The sequence below is a fragment of the Phascolarctos cinereus genome, unplaced genomic scaffold (assembly GCF_003287225.1).
Source record: "Phascolarctos cinereus isolate Bilbo 61053 unplaced genomic scaffold, phaCin_HiC Scaffold_5;HRSCAF=322, whole genome shotgun sequence".
NCBI lineage: Eukaryota > Metazoa > Chordata > Mammalia > Diprotodontia > Phascolarctidae > Phascolarctos > Phascolarctos cinereus.
In genome coordinates, this window is record NW_027555958.1 from 155,679,700 (window position 1) to 155,702,527 (window position 22,828).

Consider the following 22,828-nt stretch of genomic DNA (forward strand, 5'->3'; position numbering starts at 1 on the left):
CTCTTCTTAACTTTCCTATTATAGTTGAAGATACCATTATCCTTCTAGTAATCCAGGTTCCCAATATAGCTGTCATCCTCAACTCCTCACTCTCTCTCATGCCCCATATCCTATTGATTGTTAAATCCTGCCATTTTGATCTTTTTCACATTTCTTGCATAGGCCCCTTTCTTTTTGACACTGGAATCATGATGGTGCAGACCTTTGTCACCTCACACTTGGACTATTGCAATAGCCTGTTGGTTGCTTTCCCTGCCTCAAGTCTCTTCTCATTCCAATCCAATCAGCTGTCAAATTCAACTTCTTAAATCTGAGGTCTGATCATATCACCCCACCTATTCATTAAACTCCCTATTTCCTATAGGATTAAGAATAAAATCCTCTGACTTTTAAAGCACTTCCTACATTGTCAGTCTTTTTGTGCCCTACTTCCTTCACATACTTGGCGATCCAGTGATACTGGAGTCCTTGCTGTTCCTTGCACTAGACACTAGACACTCCATCTCCAGACTCTGAGTGTTTTCACTGGTTGTCCTCAAGGTTGGTAATGCTCTCCTTTCCCATCTCTGCCTCTCAATTTCCCTTGCTTTCTTCAAATCTTAACTAAAATCTTATCTTCTGCAAGAAGCCTTTCCAGTCCTTAATCTTAGTACCTTCCCCCTGAAATCAGTCCCAATTTATCCTGTATGTATCTTATTTCTGCAGCATGTTATCTCCCTCATTAGACTGTGAACTTTTTGAGAGCAGGTGTTGTTTTTGCCTTTCTTTGTATCTCCAGCACTTATTATAGTTCCTAGCACATAGTAGGTGTTTAATAAATGCTAGTTGACTGAGTGAGATAGGTAGCATAATGGATCAAGCATCAGACTTTCAGTCCGGGATATCTGAGTCTGAATTCTATCTGGTGCTTATTAGTTTGTGACTCTGGGAAAGTAATTTAATTACTCTGTGCTTCAATTTCGTTTGTAAAATGAGGGAATTGGACTTGATGGCCTCTAAGGTCCCATCCAGTTCTAAATCTATGATCCTATAAGTTGAGTCTGTCTGGACACAGATGGTTGCTTCAGAAGTGCTTACCATGTCATTAACAAGTGATTTTTTTTGTTAAAAATATAATTAACCTCATTTTTGTTATGTTATTCAGTGCTCACCCTGTCCAGTGACTTCCATTCTCTTCCAGATGAAAGTATTAACAGTATATTTGCTAGAGACTGTATGCTCAGATCAACCAGAAGTTCTAACTTTCAGCAGATTGGGGGGGACATCCCCAAATATCAACTATTTATATAGGCATGATATAGCCATAGTCTCACACAGGGCAAGTGTTCACATGTTGTCAGAAGAAACAAAACAAGGACACTCTTAAGGTCTCTCTTAAGAATGTTGGAATTGATTTTGTGACATGGGAGACACTGGCACAGGACTGCTCAGCATGGCATGCCCACATCAGAGAAGGTGCTGTGCTCTATGAGAAAAGCAGAATTGAAGTAGCTCAAAAGAAATGCAAGATGCACAAGTTTAGAGAACCACCCCAAATGTTCATGTGGACTATTTGTGCCTGACCTGTGATAGAACATTCTGAGCTCGTATTGGTCTGATCAGCTGCAGTCAGACACGCTGAAACTTGACTCTAGTATAATGATGTCATTTGGTCCTCTTTGAGAATGAAGGACAACAGCCGACCAATCCATAGTCTAATTGTCTTTGGTCTCTCTTATTTCTTAGTTCTTAAGTATGTTTCCAACATCTTTTTCATGGTCCTATCCTATGTCCAAATTTGCAGTAATTTAATTTGCCTTGATTTAATTTGAAGGACCTTATCCAATTCTTTATGAAATGTTTTTTACCTTCTTACCTTCTGTAACAGATAATGGCACATCAACTGTGTTACTTTTGTGGTGGTCTCTGCACAAATGCATATCACGAGCACTTCAGGACAAAATGAATATGTATCCTATTAAGTGGTATCTATTGTTGCATTTGAATACGTGATAAAGCCAACCTGGTCATTTATTTGTCTCTCTAAGGACAACCTATGACACATTCTTTGAATTAACTACAATTTTCTTTGGTCTTCTGCTTTCATTTATAACAAGAATGTCAATACTATGCTTTTTCCTTCAGTAGTATGTCTACTTGTTGGTCACTGGAGAATTATCTCACCTTTACAGTACCAAGGTTTCTAGGTGGTCCCAAAACTTTGTTATTGATAGTATCTTTTGATTGTTATTAACTTAAAATCTATGAAGATAATGTCAAAGGGGGAACATAATTAGCATATTATTTCTTAGTACTAAAATATTTCTTTTCATATGGAAATTAAAAGGGAGAGTATCTGTATTTTCAACTTATAATTAATACAGCCTTGGAAATAAGAGCAACTCTCTAGTTCACAAAAATTTTACGAAGATACCATCTCTTTTCTTCTTTTTTTTTTTTGGTGTCATTGCTGTCATCTCCTTTATTTAGTTCCCTCCTCAAATCATACCCAGTGAAATATAATGCATGATATGTCTTAGTTTTCGATAAATATTGTTCATCAAAATGACTTAGGCAAGAAGCTATTGTTAATACTGAACTGTGGAGCGTCTCAGCGTCTAGACTTACAACAAGCAGAAAACACAGGGAGAATGTGTCTTCGCTGTCAAAAATTTCCCATAAGTAAAAAAAAGACAAAAATCATTAACTAGACAGAACAAAATCATGCAATCGATTGCCCAACATCTAAGTACGCTTATGGCATTTGTGGCCATAGACATGTGATCCCTTTTTTATTTAGTATTAGTTTCTATTCCTTAAAAATATGCATTTCTCAAGGTGGTATTATCATCATTTGCTACTATTTTGATGCTTGGGATATTATAGGGAAAAACTGTAAACTTTCCTTAAAAGAAGTTAGATTAAAAAGAATACTTAAATATACTATGTAATGTTTAAACACACCCAAATAAAGATTTATTCATTTGACTTTTTTCCCCTGCAAAATAGCTCTAAAATTTCTGACACTTCCCTTTAGAAGCTGCTTAACTTAAGCCTTTAGAAATGTTACAACACCATCGTCTTTGTTCCCTCCACAAAACGGTGCTTTGCACGCAACTATCCTTTGATGTCAACAGGATCTTGGGAATGCTGGGTATACTGTTGATAGGCAATGGTGGGTGGCAGCTAAGAATAAATGGAACTGGGTGAAATTTGGTATATTCTAGTTTCCTAATAAGGTTTGTATCTTATATTTTGTGAAAAGTTGATTTGTTTTCCTTTGTGGCCAGAAAAAAAGATAGACACGGATCTCAAAAGAATATAAAATTTTTCCCTCATGTTTGGTTGACCAAGGACTTCCTAAAGATTGGACAAAGGTAAAAAGACTGGGCAATAAAAATCAGATAGGCATTGCATGCTGATCTAGATTTAGTGGTACTACCGTATTCTTACTAGCTGAGGCAACTAGGTGGCACAGTGGATGAGAATGAGGTCAAATCTCTCTTCTAACACTTGATTAGTTGTATGATTTTGGGCAAGCCACTTAAACACTTTCAACCTCAGTTTCCTCATCTGTAAAATGGGGATAATAATAGTACCTACCTCCCAAGATTATTGTGGTTATTAAAAAGATACAATGTTTGTTAAATACTTTGTAAACATTAAAGTGCTATATAGATGCCATGATGATGATGATGATGATGATGATGATGATGATGATGATGATGACAAATAATGGAAAGATCTCATGCAGCCCCTTTTCTCATATCTTTAAAAATATTTTTTATTTTCCCCCAATTATATGTAGAAACAATTTTAAACAATTATTATATTTTTAAGTTTTGAGTTTCAAATTCTATCCTTCTCTCCCCTTCCCCCACCTGAGATGATAAGCCATCTGATATATGTTACACATCTGCAATCATGTAAAACATTTCCCACATTAGTCATTTTGTGCAAGAAAATTTGAACAGAAAGAAAGGAAGGAAAGAAGGAAGGAAGAAAGAAAGAAAAAGAAAGAAAGAAGAAAGAAAGAAAGAAAGAAAGAAAGAAAGAAGAAAGAAAGAGAAGGAAAGAAAGAAGAAAAAGTGAATAGTATGCTTCATTCTATACTCAGATGCCATTTTTCATCATGAGTCCTTTGGGATTGTCCTGGATCATTGTATTGCTGAGAATAGCTAAGTCGTTTATAATTGTTCATCATACAATATTTCTGATGCATAGTTCATGTAAGTCTTTCCAGGTTTTTCTGAAATTATCCTGCTTGTCATTTCTTACAGCACAATAACATTCCATTACAATCATATACCACAATTTGTTCAGCCATTCCCCACCTTTTTCTCATGTTATTTCATGAGTCTTTCATAAGATCACAGGCCCAGATCTGGCAGGGACCTCAGAGGCCATATAGCCTAATTCCCTTGTCTTACAAATGAGGGACATAAGGCCCAAAGAAATCAAATGACTTGTACAAGGTCCCATAGGTAGTGAGTTGTCAAGGAATGGATTTGAATCCAGGTCCTCTAGAAAGAACCAATTTGGTAGAATTTCAATACTTCAAAAGATCTGGGATTTCATCCTTATAGGAGATCTGTCTACTAATGCTGATGGAAATATACCTATACTTTCTTACTGGGTGCTCTCCCTGGGTTCCTAGAACAGAACGAAACAAAAACAAAACCAAAAAAGGAAAAGAAAAATAGGGAAGAAAGAAAAGAAAAAAATGTCTTAATCCAGAGCTTAACTTCCTGGTAATAACCTTAATGAACTCAGTCAGAAACCCTTTTAAAATCCATCTACTTCTGGTGATAATGTTATGACCAAGAATAAAAAAATCGCTATGATGTCGGAAGAATCACAATGTAGCAAGGGTTAACAGATAAGTAGCCTCAGTACTGCTCTGATAACTCTCTAAAGAGTAAAAGAAGTAGAAGACAGTCTCCAACACAAAGAGGAGATCTTCTGTGGGAGACTAAAAGAAACATAAACAAAAACAGTAATAACTGTAGCTGACATTTATGTAGGGCTTTAAGGTTGGCAAAGTATGAGAGAGGGAGGGGGAGGGGAAGAGGGAGAGAGAAAGAGAGAAAGAGAGAGAGAGAGAGAGAGAGAGAGAGAGAGAGAGAGAAGAGAGAGAGAGAGAGAGAGAGAGAGAGAGAGAGAGAGAGAGCGCGAGCCAGTCTTATTTCAGGCTCACACCTGAAGCCCACATAGTTGGCAAGTATCAGAGATGAGCTTCAAACCTTGGCTTCCCACAGCTTCCATACAGTTAGGTGATGCAATAGATAGAGGGCTTGGCTTGGAGTCTGGAAGACCTGAGTTCAAATCTGAGCTCAGACACTTATTGACTGTGTGATTGTGGGCAAATCACTTAACCACTGCGAGCCTCAATTTCTCTATTTGTAAAATGGGGACAATAACAGTGCCAGGGTTGTTATAAAGATAAAATTAGATATTTGTAAAGTGTTTTACAAACCCTAAAATGCTAACTGTTAGCTATTAAAAAGCAAAATGTTCCCATGAAAACTATCAGAAAAGTAAGTGGATAATGAATGTGTGTGTTCAGTTGTTTCAGTCATGTCCAACTCTTCATGACCCCATTTGGGGTATTCTTGGCAAAGATACCGGAGTGATTTGCCATTTCCTTTTCCAGCTTATTTTACAGATAGAGAAACTGAGGCAAATACGGTGATGTGACTTGCCCAGGCTCATGTAGGTAGTAAGTATCTGAGGCCACATTTGAGCTCATGTCTTCCTGACTCCAGGCCCAGTTCTCTGTCTGCCATACCATCAAATTAAATTAATTTTCTACTTCATAGCTGATTTACCTTAGGATTAGCCATTATAAATTATATATACCATATATATCTTTTATACTTAAAATGTATTCTCCTTGAGGATGAGTATATGTCTTTATTGATAATGGAGGGTAGTTTAAAAAAAATCCAAATCAATGATTTCATCTTTATGGATAGCTTCTAGTGGAGGGCTCACTCTGACGATATGAATCTATAACACAGTTGTAATTTATAGTTTTAAGAGTTACCTGGGACCCTGAGATGTTAAGTGACTAGCCCATGGTCACTCAGCTAGTATATATGTTAGAGGCAAGACTCAGGTTCAGGTCTTCCTGACTCTAGCTGACTCTCTATTATGACAAGAATAGGGTTAGTACGATGTGTATTCTACTTTAAGACTTCTAATATGCTTGAACTACCCATCCTCAATTGTTCCTTGCCACAACCCTATTAGGTAGTATGAGTATAAAGATTCTCATTTTACACATGGGGAAACTGAGGCTCAGAGATGTTAAGTAGCTTATTCAAAGTCATAGGAAATAGGAAGCATCTGAGCTGAGAATTGCACCCGGGTATCCTGATTCCAAGGCCAATGCTCTTAGCACTACGCCACGCTATCTCCTTCAAGAATTTGAGTAACCGGGAGTCTGAATATCTTTTGTCTAGAGAACCTGTGTGTACTCAATACATTATTAATGTTATTACTAATGCTGATGCTATGCACTAAGACAGAACAACCTGTCTCAAAACATTTTGTGTCTTCATTTGAAGAAGTATAGAAGAAAATAAAAATGGATTCAGTTCCATCACATTCAACAAGCATTCACCTAGTACCTACAGGGCAAGGCACTGTGCTTAGAGATGATGGACTCTGACTGTTTTTGGCCATTGGTGGTTCAATGCTGAAAAGACTTGGTGTCTTCAGGCAGTGTCTTTATTGACTTCTGAGTAGGAAGAACTCGTATCTAAATATCAAAAAGGATATCCAAAAGGGGAGTAATTCTTCAGTGTTTTCTTCCTTTCCAATTGTGGATTGTGTCAGGACCATTCTGAGCCCACTTCTTGTGGGGGATTGAGAAAGACTGGTTTTCCCCATCTTCCACTTCAGCCTCCACATGTCCATGAATACATGAAAGTTAAAGTACATGTTCTGTCTAGGCAAGCCTGAGTATGGATTCTGAGCTATCTCTTTTGCATATGTACTTTCCTGATCTTAGATGAATAAGTATCTATCCTAGATACCTAGATGGCTTGGAAGCAGCCTTGTAAGTTTGCCTTTGAGGTAGCATTGTGAGTTGGAGAGGTCCATAGGTACTAGATCTTTTTGGTTGGAGTTGACTTTCACCAAGGGGTGCAGTCCCTAGCACTTACTCCACTATGCTTGGAAGAGACAACCATCCCCAAGAGGATTGGGATCCCCAAGTCTGGCCCATTTTACCAGAAGACATGGACTGGAAGTTGTTTGGACAGGAAATTAGAGGAGAGAGTTAATGGGGAAAGGAGGGTAGAGTGTGAATCAGGGAAGGCTTCAGAAAGGAGGCTGCATATGAAACTGAACCTTAGAGGAAGATGGAAGATACTGGGGAGATAAGAAGGGAGTATATTAGAGGCACGGCAGATGGCTTTTGGTCTGATTGTGGGAGGCGGAACATCAAGTGAAAGAGCAGCAGGTAGTCAAGATTGGTTGGAATGTGGAGTGCATGCAAGCAACTTATGTAAAGAAGGTTGGGCAGGGAGGTCGGAATAAACTTGGTGAGGGTCCTACAAACCAGGCTGAAGGTTCTATATGTAGTCCTTGAGGCAATAGACCCTACGATAGCAAAGCAACGAACAATAGAAGGTAGTACATGATCAATGTTAAATTTTGTGCAGCAAATGACAGCTGCATTAGGAGTTCCAAAAAGAAGGTGATCAACGAATAGTTACGGCTTTGGAAAGATGAAGGGAGGGAGTAAGGGCATTTGAGACAATGCCAGACAACAATATAAGCCAAGGCCCAGAAGTAGGAAGGAGTAGGGTATATTTGTATTTGTGGAACAGGGAGGAGATTGGCTTAAATCTAGAGTAATCATATTTTCCTTTTTTAAAAAATATATTTATTTATTTTCAGTTTTCAGTATTTACTTCCACAAGATTTTGAGTTCCAAATTTTCACCCCATCTCACTCCTCCCCCCACCCCAAGATGGCATGCATTCTGAATATCCCTTCCCCTAGTCTGCTCTTTCTTCTATCTCTTCCCCCCTTCTCTTATCCCCTTCCCCTTTTATTTTCCTGTAGGGCAGGACAGACTTCTGTACCCCATTTCCTGTATTTCTTATTTCCCAGTAGCATGTGAAAATATTTTTTTAAACATATGTTTTTAAAACTTTAGGTTTCAAATCTTCTCCCTTCCTCCCTCCCCACCCACCCTCATTGAAAAGGCAAGCAACTCAATATAGGTTATACATGTGCAGTTATGCAAAACACTTCCATAGTAGACATGTTGTGAAAAACTAACTCTATTTCCCTTAATCCTATCCTGCCCTCCCATTTATTCTATTCTTTCTTTTGACCCTGTCCCTCTTCAGAAGTATTTGCTTCTGATTACCCCTTTCCAATCTGCCCTCCTCTCTATCATCCCCTGCTCTCTTGTCACCTTCCCCTATTTTCCTATAGGGTAAGACAGATTTCCTTACCCAATTGAATGTGTATGTTATTCCCTCCTTAAGCCAAATCCTATGAGAATAAGATTCACTCATTCCCTCTCACCTTCCCCCATTTCCCTCCACTGTAAGAGCATTTTCTTTTCTGTTTTTTTTTTGTGAGATAATTTACCCATTCTACCTCTCCCTTTCTTCTTCTCCAAATATAATCCTCTCTCATCCCTTAATTTTATTCTCCAGATATGACCCCTTAATCTTCAACTCACCCTGTGCCCTCTATCTATCTATCTATCTATCTATCTATCTATCTATCTATCTATCTATCTATCTACCTATACATACATATATTTTTTTCCTCCAACTACCCTAATACTGACAAAGGTCTCATGAGTTATAAATATCATCTTTCCATGCAGGAATGTAAACAGTTCAACCTTAATAAGTCTCTTATGATTTCTCTTTCCTGTTTACCTCTTCATGTTCCACTTGAGTCTTGTATTTGAAAGTCAAATTTTCTATTCAGCTCTGGTCTTTTCATCAAGAATGCTTGAAAGTCCTCTATTTCACTGAATGACCATTTTTCCCCTGAAGGATTATACTCAGTTTTGCTGGGTAGGTGATTCTTGGTTGTAATCCTATCTCCTTTGCCCTGGAATATTATATTCCATGCCCTGTGGTCCTTTAATGTAGAAGCTGCTAAATCTTGTGTTATCCTGATTGTGTTTCCACAGTACTTGAATTGTTTCTTTCTGGCAGCTTGTAATATTTTCTCCTTGACCTGGGAACTCTGGAATTTGGCTACAATATTCCTAGGAGTTTTCCTTTGGGGATCTCTTTCAGGAGGAGATCTGTGGATTCTTTCAATTTCTATTTTGCCCTCTGGTTCTAATATATCAGGGCAGTTTTCCTTGATAATTTCTTGAAAGATGATGTCTAGGCTCTTTTTTTGATCATGGCTTTCAGATAGTCCAATAATTTTTAAATTCTCTCTCCTGGATCTATTTTCCAGGTCAGTTGTTTTTCCAATGAGATATTTCACATTGTTTTCTAATTTTTCATTCTTTTGGATTTGTTTTACAGTGTCTTGATTTCTCATAAAGTCACTAGCTTCCAATTGCTCTATTCTAATTTTTAAGGAAGTATTTTCTTCAGTAATCTTTTGGACTTCCTTTTCCATTTGGCCAATTTTTCTTTTTAGGGCATTTTTCTCCTCATTGGCTTTTTGGACCTCTTTTGCCATTTGGGTTTTTTAAGACATTATTTTCTTCAGTATTTTTTTGGGTCTCCTTTAGCAAGCTGTTGACTTGTTTTTTTGTGATTTTCTTGCATCACTCTCATTTCTCTTCCCAGTTTTTCCTCTACTTCTCTTACTTGCTTCTCAAAATCCCTTTTGAGCTCTTCCAAGGCCTGGGACTGATTCATATTTTTCTTGGAGGCTTTGGATGTAGGAGCTCTGACTTTGTTGTCTTCTTCTGGTTGTATATTTTGATCTTCTTTGTCACCAAAGTAAGATAATATAGTCTGACTCTTTTTGCACTGCTTGCTCATGATCCCGGCCAATTACTTGAGTTTTAAACTCTTTGTTAAGGTAAGAGTCTGCTTCCAGTGTGGAGAATGTACTGTCCCAAGCTTCGGGGGTTTATATAGCTGTTTTCAGAGATACTTGTAGGGACCTGTAAATTTTCAGTTCTTGCAAGGTGGTATGATAAGGGGCCAGGTGTTTACTCCTTTCCTGGCCTGTGCTGTGGTTTATTAGTGACCACAAGCACTCCTTTCTGCCCTGGAACTCTGAGGAAGGTTCCCTGTGCACAGCCACTACAAGCTCCACCGTGCCAGCGCTCCTCCTCACCCCAGGACCCCAGTCTAGAACTGTGACCCAGATCCAAGCACAGGTAAAGCAAGAGATTCCTGCCTCAGCACCAGCAGAGAGATCCCTGCAATGCCCCTCTGATCAGCCACTCGATTCCCCCTCAGTCTGTGGGCCGGAAGCTCGGGAAGCATCTCCCCACCCCAGGGCCATGCTTTTGGGGAATGGAGCTGACAGCCTACCTTCCTGTCTCAGCACCGCAGAAACAGACTTTTCCCACTGACTTTCTAAGTTGTCTTTGGCATTCATGGATTGAGGAGTCTGAAAACTGCCACAGCTGCCCACGATTCAGTCCTCTGAGGTCTGCTCCAGGTTTGCTGCGGCCTGCATGGCCACACTGCGCAGTGCTCTCAGCCCGGAGAGATATACCTTTCTGATCAATCATCCTGGTTGTCTTGGGCTGGAAATTTGTTTCACTCTGTCTTTTTGTGGGTTCAGCTGCCTTAGAATTTGTTTACAGCCATTTTTATAGGTATTTGGAGGGGTTTAGGGGACAGCTCAAGCAAGTTGCTGCTTTCACTCTGCCATCTTAGCTCTGCCCCCCATAATAATATTTTCCAATCAAATTCAAATTCACATTATTTATTCATTTGTAGAAGAATAAGCAACTTGTCTGGCTTTAGAAATAGTTTTACAAGTATGATTTCATGACTTCTCACTCATCTGCCCATAATGTCTTCATTTCATCATTTATGCCTAGAGTATGTCCATCCCTAAATACAATTGATTGGGGTTTTCCTTGAAAGTAATATTTTTCATTTTTCTAAATTGATCATCTTATTGATGGTAAATGATCAAATTTAACAGTGTAATTTATCATGCAATTTAATAACATAATTATTATCAAAACAGTATTGTAAAATTATAATAATAAATTCCAGGTTTAAAAAATTTCAGTGTCATATCAAGAAAAGTCAGAGTGACCTGAAACTTGTTGCCTCCTTCAAGTAAGGCATTTGGTAGTAAAAGTACCAAAAAAAAAAGTATGAGAAATGCAGAAGTTATAAAGGGAACTGGACAATTTATTTTTGTACTATCAACCAGACACACTTTTCTTCATTGGCTGAAGACCCACGTAAACATTACTCTTCTAAAGAAACTATTATCATAAGAACATCATTGTTTCCAAATGTTCTCACATGTATTTCTCAGGTATTTAGGAAACAACATAAAATGAACCCTTCTTTATTTTGAAACAGGAGATTATCAGAGAGCATCAGGGTAGCCTAAGGAGCTACCGGCCTACTAGTTCAATTGGCGTTTTATCCCTTATATATCAAAGAAACTGCAATACCAGGACTGGGCTGCAATCCAGTCTCCTTTTTAGAGTTAGAGTGTTAATACTAGTAAAATCCATCTCAATGGATGATTCTCTCTAACTCCTCATATGTTAACTGATGACTTCTGGGGATGCCTTTATAGAAGAAAAGAACCTGAAATAATATAAAACCTTTTTGGTAAGAAGCCCCCACCTACTTTGATGTCAAAGATCTAGGCTAGGTTTTGGAGTGCATCCTCTGTAAAGATTAAAACTAATTAAAAGTGTTGAGATAGAAGGTACTGAGAGGGCAGCAGGGTGATTTAATGTTAAAAGCTCCGGATTTGGAGTTAGAAAACATGGGTTCCAATCTTGTCTCTGCTCCTTACTGACACAAATTCATTTTCATACTATCTCATCTCAATCACTTATTCAGCTCTGGTCATCTTGTGTTTCCCTCCTTTCTTCCCTACTCTGTTTTATCACAGTCCTAAAAATGTTAATATTGCTTAGGGGTTAGGGGGGAATCATCCCTGGAATCTAACTTTCATTCGGTCTCTGAGCTTTACCAGCATGAATTACCAGTCTCTGCCTAGCCCCCAGATGTATTCTCATCCTAGACCTTCCTGGAATATGTACCCTAAGATCTCAAACATGCCTTCAAATTCCTCCAACGATCTATATCAGAATGTATGCCCACTTTCATACACACACACACACACACACACACACACACACACACACACACACACACACACACACACAGACACCAAAGAACATTTTGCACAGTCATGACAACCAACCACTTGTCTTAACCATTGGTTCTTATTTAACCTCAACCTTGTTTCTGCAGGGATGGCTGATTTGACAACTGCTTAGCCCAAGCACTGGCTCTCTGTCCTTCTGAGTTTCATCCTGAATATACCGTCACAGACCTAGGAACTAGCTCCCAACCATGTCTCTTCTATTAATTACCCCCATCAGAAGAACATCCTGAGTTTCTCTGATCTCTTATATTGCAGGAGGTAATCAGTACCTAAGGACAGCTTCCAGGCCTTTTCAATTTGGGTATCAGCCCTCACTTAGCTACCTGTGTGAACCTGGGTAGGTCCCTATACCTTTCTTGGTCTTAGTTTTCTAACCTGTAAAGTTAGAGAAAGATTTTTTTTTGGCCACTGAAGACTTTCAAGTTCTAAATACTGTGACTTTAGGACAGGGAAGCTGACTTTTTGCTGTTACTTATTAGACCTCAGGCGAAGCACTCACCCTCTCAGGGCCTCATTTTCCCCTTTCTGTTTCTGTAATCCTATGAAGGTTTAATACTGGCCTCCTGATGGACTGTCTGTAAGAAGGAAATTTTACCTGGATATATAAAGTCCTTTGTCACCATTTGTGAGGGATAGAATCTTGTAGCCACAGAACCTGAAGGTATTTTTCCTACCCTTCTTGACCTTTGTTTAACAAACATGGCTCTCCTGTATTTCTGACCCCACTTCCTGTTTGCTCTGTCTACTTCCCCCATATCTTCATCTTTGTGTTTCTTAACCTGCCTCCTAGTAATTATCCTGATTTGATTAACGACATCTTTTGGTTCCCTTCCCAGAATGACTTATGGGGCAGTCTAAGCTGTTGGAAGAGAGCTGGTTAAAAAGGGATTGCTTTCAGAGTCATGCGTGATTGCTGAAGGCATTTAAAAGCAGTTTTCTTGAGGGTATGAGAGTGGGGAGGAGGTACTGGCTTTGGGTCCTCTTTTCAATTGTGTGTTGACCTCAGTTCTTCACTTTCTTTTTTTTAACCCAGATATTTAAATAGGCCTGTTCATGACTGCAATATTTCAGTGTCAGGTACTCTATTCTTTATCTCTGAAAAGTGGAGCATCTGCTCCACAACTTGCTTTGGCTGATAAGCTGGGTACTTGAATACCTACAAATCTTAGTCCATTTTAACATACAATCAGATCTTTGCTAAAAACCAGGTGGCTTTGAATCTTAAAAGGCAAAACAAAACAAACCAAACAAAAAAAACACCAGGAATTACTAAATTGCTAGAATTCTTTCTTGAGGGTCCTCCTGTGGAAGTAGGATTATAAATTTTGTCTCTTTCAGGACTCTCTTATTCTCCTCTCATGAAAGTAAAGGGGAAGCTGGCTGGTACTGAGATAATTTCCAGTTGGCTCACCTGGATGGAACTTTATTAAGCCCTGTTTGGCTGACCCATTTTCCAGTTGACAGAGTAAAAACCTAACTGTTCCAACAAAGATTTCATGCCTCTCTGGGAGTCCAACAAGATTAAGAAACAGGAAGCAGCACATCCAGTCCAACTAAATGACCACGTGGTAGGTTTGTGTTTTTTTTTTTCTAATAGAGTTTTTAAGTATTCAGAACTAGTTGAAAAGAATCTTCTTTAAGTAATTCATTCAGCAAACACTAACAAGGTAGATAGTATTCAATGCATGATGCTGGGCATCAGAGGATACCAAGACTTGGTCTTTGTGCTCAAGGAGCTCCCGATCTAAGATGGAGAGAAAAGATATATGCACAGAATATTATAAATGTAACAAATGAGGAGTACAAAGAGCTAAAAGAGATCTTGGTGTATGCAAAGAGCTTTGGATTTGGAATTTGAGTCCTTGGGTTCCATTTCTGCCTCTGCCACTCATCTCTTGTATGACTTCTGGGTAGGCAGATAAGTTTCTTTATCAGGATGTAAGGCAGCTTATTATTGGCCATATATACATATGGCAGAAATATGGTGAGGCAGGAGAAAACAATAATTTCATCCCCTAGCCTTAGTTTTATTCCTATGTCTTTCTGTTTCCCATTTATTTGCATGGGAGACAGAAAGTATCTTAGGGCTAAGAAAGTAGGGACCTCCAAACTCAGAGAGCCCTTAGCAGTTTTCTGGTAAGACAGCCTCCAAACTGATCCAAATTGGGTGTAGTTTGGCAATCAGAAACTAAGCAAAGATCTACAAGAAATGTCTAACCCTAAGCCAGAGTGAAGCTTCTGACCAGTATGCTGTCCTTACTGACCAGAAAACTGAAGTTAAAAAAGAGACAAGTCATAAAGTATTAGTTAGTTGGGAGTGTCATTGTGTTTTAAGGAACTTGTCACCTGGAATGAAGAGTCTCTTTTTGGAGAGGAAGGACTCGTTCAACCAAGATTTGGAGAAACAGACAAAACCTCCTCTCTCTTCCAACCCCTCTTTTTTCTTTTAAATAATAGTAACTTCCTGATGTCCCCACCTCATCTCATTCCCCACTGAACCTTCCTTTGTAACTAAGAAACACACTTAAGCAAAACCAACAGAAAATGTGCTTGTCTAACCACATACACAGCATTCTGAAATCATAGTCCCCTACTTCTCCATTGCCAGGAAGGAGTTGTGTTTCATCATCTGTTCTCCAGGTTCAATACTGGTGATTGCAACTTAATGTTTTTTCTTTAATATTTTGTAGTCATTATGTGATGTGTGAAATGGATAAAAAGCTGGACTTGGAGTCAGGAAGATCTGGGTTCAAGTCCTGCCCATCACACTTACTGACTGTGTGATTCTGGGCAAGTCATATAACTTTTCTGTGCTACAGGATTGTTGTGAAGATCAAACGAGATGATATTTGTGAAGTGCCTTTCAAACCTTAAAGTACTATGTAAATGCTTGTTACTACTACTACTACTATTCCTATTACAATTTCAACAGGAAAAAATACATTTGGAAAAACAGGACTGACTAAAGAGACCAATGTGGGTTTGATGTGAATATATCAACCATTTAGTTTTTTAAGAGACACAGATAATATATGGAAGAAAGAGCAAGTAATGGAGGATAAATGCAAATCCTGTAGAAATGATGTCAATTCAGTCAGCTGACTCATCTTGACATCTCATTAGAGTACAGTTCTTAAAGTTAAATGTTTTACAGGGGTGATGCGAGGGCTTTTCTACACTCATCTGAAGAAATGGCTAAAGCTGACAATAAATTCAAAGTATAACAAAGTGGCAGAAAGAGAAAGACTAAAGAAGTGACAGTTCTTTTGCTTAGGGTAGGATTATAATAATGGACAATGGAGAAAATGTCTTAACTATTCAATTATTTTTCCCAGGTTTTCTCTGTTAAGGAGAATAATTTTTGAACTGGGACACATAGAACTAAAATAGTTAAAAGTATTAATATCCAAGATAAATGAGGAACTATTAAATAAAAATTTAGCTGCCATTAATGAGTTTACATCACCAGGCCTGAACAATCTATACTCCAGAGTACTGAAAGAGTGGACAGATATGGTTACTTGACCACCAACCCTGTTCCTTGAAAAATTATGGGAAATGGGAGAGATGTTGCATACCTGTAGAAGGCTAACTTCCTGATTTTCAAAAAAAAGAGGAGAGAGGGTGAATTCCACAAATTATAGGCTGATGAGATTGACTTCTATCCCTGGAAAAATTCTAGAACATACGAAAGTGGTCATCTCTTAGTATTTAGAAGGGGAAGTAGGCATTGTTAACGACTACTTCGGGTTCATATACAATAGGACATTCCAGCCTAACTTCTTTTCTTTTTATGGTAGGATTATTTGATTCAGAATGCTGTGAACACAATGTAACTTAAAGTTAGCAAAGTCTTTGACAAAGAGTCTCATCCTATTCTTAGAGGAAAGGTGGAGGGATGTAGGCTAGTTGATAGAGAATTCAGAAATGGTTGAATGACTAGATGCAAAGAGGTCATTTAATGGGTCACATTGGAGAGAGATGTCTATTGGAATGATCCAGGGAGATGTCTTTGCCCCTATGATAAATTACACCAAAACTGAAGTAGTCATTGTATTTGGGGTGCTCGCTCTCTCTCCCCCTCTCTCTCCCTCTCCCCCTCCCCCCTCTCTCTCCCCTTCTTCCTCTCTTCCTATCTCTCCCCCTCTCTCTCCCCCTCCTAATATCTAGCTCAATGCCTTGCAGATTGTAAGTGCTTATTAAATGTTTGTTCATTTGATCAAATTGAATTCCATCAATATTTAGATGGTTGACACCTGACTGGTCAATTCAGATAGATGTAATAAAGGAAGGAAACAAGCATTTATTAAATACCTACTATGTGTCGGACACTGTGCTAAGCACTTTGCAAATATTAACTCATCTGATTCCTACAACCGCCCTGGAAGGTAGGTACAATTATTATCCCCACTTTTTACAGTTGAGGAAACTGAGGCAGGCAGGGCTTTTGCAACTTTCCCAGTGTCACACAAACATTAAGTGCCTGAGGCCAGATTTGAACTCAGGTCTTCCTGACTCCAGGCCCAATGCTCTATCCACTGTGCTACCTGGCCCCTGGGGTTTGGGTTAGATGATGTCTAAGGCCTCCTCTTATTCTGAGGATCTGACTTTGGATTCCTATTTAAGGTACTTAGAGCAGGCAACACCCAGGAGAACACTTACCAGTCAGGCCACTTGTGTGGTGGATGAAGTCTTCTCTGGCTGTTCACTTCAGTCTGATACAGCAGTTCCTCTCACTAAGTACTGTCTTTCGGCTTCAAATCAAAACCCATGTAATTACTCTCTGGGCATCTTCAGGCTTATTGGCTGACATTCCTGGCAAAAATAAAGAAGGAAAATATGATTGTATATGTATAGCCTGTATTAGATTGCATGCTGTCTGGAGAGGGGGGAGGGGAGGGAGAAAATTTAGAACTCAAAATGTTATAAAAGTGAATGTTGAAAACTAAAAAGGAAGAAAGAAAGAAGGAAGTTCACGTATAATAATACTTTAAGGTACGGGAAGTGCTTTTCTCATGAAAACCCCATAAAGTTTGTTTCACAGGTATTATCACTCCCCGTTTTACAGATGAGGAAATAGAAGCTGAGAGAGATTATGAAATTTGTTCAAGGTCACATGACCAGGAAGTGTCAGAGCTGGGACTGAACCCAGAAAGACAGACCTTTGGAAAAGTTCCCCTTGGACTCTGTTACTTCCACAAGGGTATATGGGCATAGAAATGCCAAAAATCACTTTCATACCAGGGCAGCTCCCTAAGATATCCTAAGGTCATGCACCTTTTTGGGTGAGAACTGGTAGGTGTGGGTAGGATCTCTCTCAGGTGAGTCTTGTTAGGAAGAAATTAGATACTGACTAATGCCAGAGCCCTGAGAGACCTAGCTGAAACAAATAGGGACTACATGCATGGGATATGGAAGTTTCCAGAAAAGGGCAGAATAAGTTGGCATTCCTAGGGTGCATAGAAAAGGCAGTCTGGCACAAATAAGCCTTCTGGGTCTCAGAGAGGTCCACAGGATCTAGGTGAGTTTTGTTTTGTTTGTTTGTTTTTTGGACTGTCACACCAATTCTCATGTGGCTGGTAAATGGCTGTGAGACAGTATCAAGAGAGGAGTTCCTCAAATGGTTTTGAATGTAGTGCTTATTTTGAATTATAATTTTCATTTGAGGCATAAGTTCTGGTATGTTTGTAAAAGGAAAAACAGCATCAACCAGATTCATTAAGGATCATATTAAATCCTTTAAAATATCTGATAAAAAGGAAAGCAGTTTTCTAATAAGGGCTGCAATCCACGTGTAGGATTTGGTGTCTCAATTGGAAAGAATTTTGATTTTGTTGATTCAGGATCAAACTCATCACTGTGTGCCTTTGAGTTTGGCCCCCATTCAAGCTAAAGCTCTGAGGCTTTTTGACATTAAGAAACAATGTGATGATGGATCCAAGGATGGAAAATTCTGTATAAGCAAGGGTTGGTTCATGCATTTTTTAAGGCAGTCATGCCTTGTATAACATCAGGGTATAAGGTAGAACCACTAGTACTGATGAGACAGCAGCTCAAGAAAGCAGAAAAACTTTCTGCTTTCAGACACAGAAAGACCCAAAACTTGATTTTTAATACTTATGCTGCCTATAGAGTAATTTAATTTAAATTTTTCTGAGAAAAAGAAAGAAGCAAAAGATATTCTTGACTTTATTTCTAAAAAAAGTCATAGAATAACTTCCAAGTCTTCTCAAAAATCTCAGAATCACAGAATCTTAGAAATTAAAGGGATCCTAGTATAATCCATGCCTGAAGAGAGCCCTCTACAGTACGTATACTTGACTAGTGGTTAGCTAGCCTTTTTAGGAAGACCTCCTGTAATGGTGAACCCATTCCCTTCTAAGTCAGCACCTTCCACTTTCGGATCCCAAAGATGTATGTAAAAATAATGCCACTCATGACTTATGGACTTTCTGGTTTATTGGATAAACTGTCATCCAGCACTCTCAAATTCTGGTTTGAAACAAACCAGTTTCAGTCTTGATGAGGCTATTCCCTCCAAATCATGTATCTGATTCACTTTGCCTTTATCAAGCATTTCCTCTGGAAATCTCAGATTACATCTCATGTCTAGGTCTACACAGATATTTGCAAAAAGATTCTCATTTCCCAGGAAAGCATTCAAGGTAACAAGATAATCTTCATTTCATCTCACACAAAATATAAATTAACATAACATAAAGTACTCTTAGCAGCCCATAAACAGTTGATGCCCTTTTCCCTCTCTGGTTAGTTTCATCCTGAGTCAGTTAAACATTTAGTAAGCCCCTATGTGTTGGGCACTATGGTAAGTGCCAGGGATACAAAAAAAGGCAAAAACCAGTCCTTCTTCTCAAGGAACTCACAGTCTAAGGGGGAGGAGACATTCAAATAGCTATGTACAAGCAAGCTACATTTAGGACAAATTGGAAATAATTGCCCCAAGAATGTACTGTATAAAGACCTCTGGCCTTACAGTATTGTGATATGGGATTGAACTCCCATTGAAAAGAAATGAGTTCTGGGTTCCAAGAGAGTGGTCCCATTGGACCCATACCTTCCTAATAACTCCTCCTAGCAGCAGAGGGCAAACTCTAGATGTGGGATCCTTTGTATTATGCTTTCTTTTACTACACCTGCAAGGCTAAATACTGGATTTTTCAGTCCAGATCCTCTTGACACTCATTCAGAAGGGCTAGCTTTTGGAAGCTCTCAATACCTGGCTACATTATTCCCTTCTTCATCCATGATTGTCATCTCTCAGCACAAGACATTATGTCATTGCTTCCCCATGTTTGGGGCTCAGAACTCTGAAGTCCAGGAACTCTTTGTGGAGTTGTATGGTTAAAAGACCCTGCTACTTTCTTCTCTAGCCACATGGGTTAAGCCATGAGCAACTGCAAAGTGCTTCCCCCTGCCCCTCCAGATAGTTATTACCATTTCCGGAGTTATGGGGATGCACAGGCTTGCTTTCACCTCCACCTCTGTCTCCATTCCAATCCCCAACCACCCAGGTCTGCTTTTAGCTCTTCTCTAGTTGTCTGGGATGTGTGTGTGGGTGTGAGTGTGAGTGTGAGAAGAAGAAAGGGCTGACTCTTCAACAAAGACTTCCTCTTATAGGCACAGCAAAAGGATTCTGCGATAGGATCTGATGCCAGCCAGGGCCATGTTATGGAGTGCACGTATACCTATACAGGTTTTATCTTAAATACTCGGTATCATCTGCTGTCAATACTTCCTTTAAATGGTCTCTCTTCTATTTCTGAAGTTTTCATTGTCTTATCTTGTGTTACATTTTACATGTTTTTTGGTTATGTTTACATCCCAAGCCACCTCTAATACTTTGGAAGAAACTGAGTTTTAAACCCAAAAGAATTTTTGGAAGACGTTTAGACCTGTGATTTCATTCATGTAACTTCCTCCACTGATACAGATCAGGAACTTGCTTGTAATGTTCTTAGAAAGGTTCTCCAGTATGGAGCATAGAAAAGGTATTGTTGCATCTGGAATCATAGGGCCTAGTTTTGAATCCTGGCTTTGCTAACTTTTTTCTTTTGTGACCTCTGACAAGTCATTTGACATCTCAATATCTCATTTTCTTCACCTGTAAAATGGCAATATGAGACTAGACAATCTTTATGTTTTCTCCAGACTCTAAATCTCTGTTATAGGTTAAGTGACTTGCCTAACATTGCACAATAATAAATACATGACAGGGGTAGGACTTGGCCCAGCAGGGCTTTTTGATTCCAAGACCAGCCCTCTACTAATTACACCATGCTACCTAATGAAAAAACAAAAAAATGAAATAAAAAATAAATGAAATGAAAAAATGAAAAAAATTTAAATAATATTTTATTTTTCCCCAATCATATAAAAATCAATTTTTAGCATTCTTTTTTAAAAGAAGTTTTGAGTTCCAAATTGTATCCCTCCCTCCCTTCTTCCTCTCCTCAGTCCTTGAAATGGTAAGCTATCTGATATAAGTTACATATGTGTAATTATATAAAACGTTTCTATATGAGTCATTTATGTGGAAGAAAACCTGAACCAAAAAAGAAAGATAAGAAAGAAAGAAAAGAAGGAAGAAAGGAAGGAAAGAATAAAAAGAAAGAAAAAAAGAAATAGCATGCTTTAGTCTGTATTCAGATGCCATCAGTTCTTTCTCTGGAGGCAGTTAGCATTTTTCATTGTGAGTCCTTTGTAAGTGTCATGGATTATTGTATTGCTGAGAATAGGTAAGTTATTCGAAGTTGATCAATATTGCTACCACTGTGTACAGTGTTCTCCTGATTCTGCTCACTTCATTCTGCATCAGTTCATGTGAGTCTATCCAGGTTTTTTCTGAAATCATCCTGCTTGTCATTTCTTATAGCACAATAATATTCTATTACAATCATATGTCATAACTTCTTTAGCCATTCTCCAATTGATGGGCATCCCCTTAATTTCCAATTCTTAGCCAACACAAAAAGAGCTGCTACAAGTATTTTTGTGCAAATGGGTCCTTTTCTCTTTTAAAAAAAATCTCTTTGGGCTAGAGACCTAGCCCTAGCATTACTGCATCAACGGATATGCACAGTTTTATAGCATTTCGGGCATAGTTCCAAATTGTTCTCCAAAATGGCTAGATCAGTTCACAACTCCACCAACAATGCAACCTAATGAAAATATTGAAGAATTTTAAAGAATTAAAGGGAGCTGGTGTCTGTAGAGGAAGGCACCTTAGGAAGTAGAAGACAAAAAGCTACATTAGAGAAGCCAGAGAAAGCAGGACAAACCCAAAAGAGGAAAGAGAAGCCAGCACAGAAATCAGGGGTGGAAGACAAGTCTTCTAGTTCTTTGAAGTCAGGGACTGTTTCATTTTTGTCTTTGTATCTCATGTCCTAGCACAATGCTTAGCACATAAAAGACACTTAATAAATACTTGTTGCTTGATTGTATCACCCACAGAAGATGAAAATAGGTTCAAATGAGATAATATATGAGGTTTGCCAACCTCAAAGTGGCCTATAAATGTAGGCATTATTAAGACAGAGAAAATAAATTTATAGATGTAATTTAGTACAATCTCCTCATTGTACAGATGAGGAAACAGGATCAGAGGGTTAGCAGTTTGCCCCAGGTACACAGGTAATAAATGGCAGATTTGAACCGAAGTCTGGACTCCCAAGGTCAAGTTCTTTCCACTGTACCAACCTACCACCCTGAGGGATGTTAGTTTCAAGTATTTCAAAGGGCTTAAATTCAGAAGTTTCTTTTGCTTTTGGCTTATCCTTCCTGTTCTTGGTTTAGTTTGTGTTAGAAAGTTCAGTTACCAAAGATTACAAGAGACGTTTTTCCCCCTTGTCATTATTAGACTATTTTCACTTAAAATTTGGGAAAACTTTCAGATGAAAGTGATTTAGAACAACCAGAGGAGATGATGTAAATAGATCTTTTTAGGCTCTTAAGGTTTCCCAGTATGTACTTTTAAGTCTCTTAAAGATGAGAAAATGAACAACCCAACTCCATAATCACCCTGGAATGATTGGCATCTCTTCAAGTTCCATAGACTACTGGATAGATTAGGAGCTCGGCCACAGCAATATAAATCAGTCCACTCCAGGCTTTGTTAAATGCAGAGTAATCTCCAATCTATGGGGACATATTTGCAAGTGAGTATTCAACAGCCATCTACAGTGTGCAGATTCCTTACACATCATAACTTTCCCCATTTGACATATTATGAGTTGGCATAAGAAAGTAATTGGGAGGGGCAGCAAGACGGCACAGTGAATAGAGCTCCGGCCTTGGAGTCAGGAGGACCTAAGTTCAAATCTGGACCTCAGACACTTGACACTTACTAGCTGTGTGACCCTGGGCAAGTCATTTAACACTGCTTGCCTCATCAAAAAGCAAAAAAAAAAAATTAATTGGGAATTTTTAGGGAGTTTTGTGGAAGCTGCAGATGACATGTGGAAGGCCAGCAGATGGCATGGGAAAAGTTTAGAAACTC

The 22,828-nt window shown here is 38.7% G+C and overlaps 1 long non-coding RNA gene across 1 annotated transcript; it reads right to left on the minus strand.

Annotated features, from left to right (window-relative positions):
• Positions 1 to 10,853: 10,853 nt before the first annotated feature.
• Positions 10,854 to 17,390, minus strand: LOC110201356 (uncharacterized). The gene is made up of 3 exons (XR_002322475.2): positions 17,302 to 17,390; positions 16,975 to 17,127; positions 10,854 to 14,056 (listed from the first exon to the last, which is right to left on the minus strand). It is a non-coding gene; the product is annotated as an uncharacterized LOC110201356 (long non-coding RNA).
• Positions 17,391 to 22,828: the final 5,438 nt, after the last annotated feature.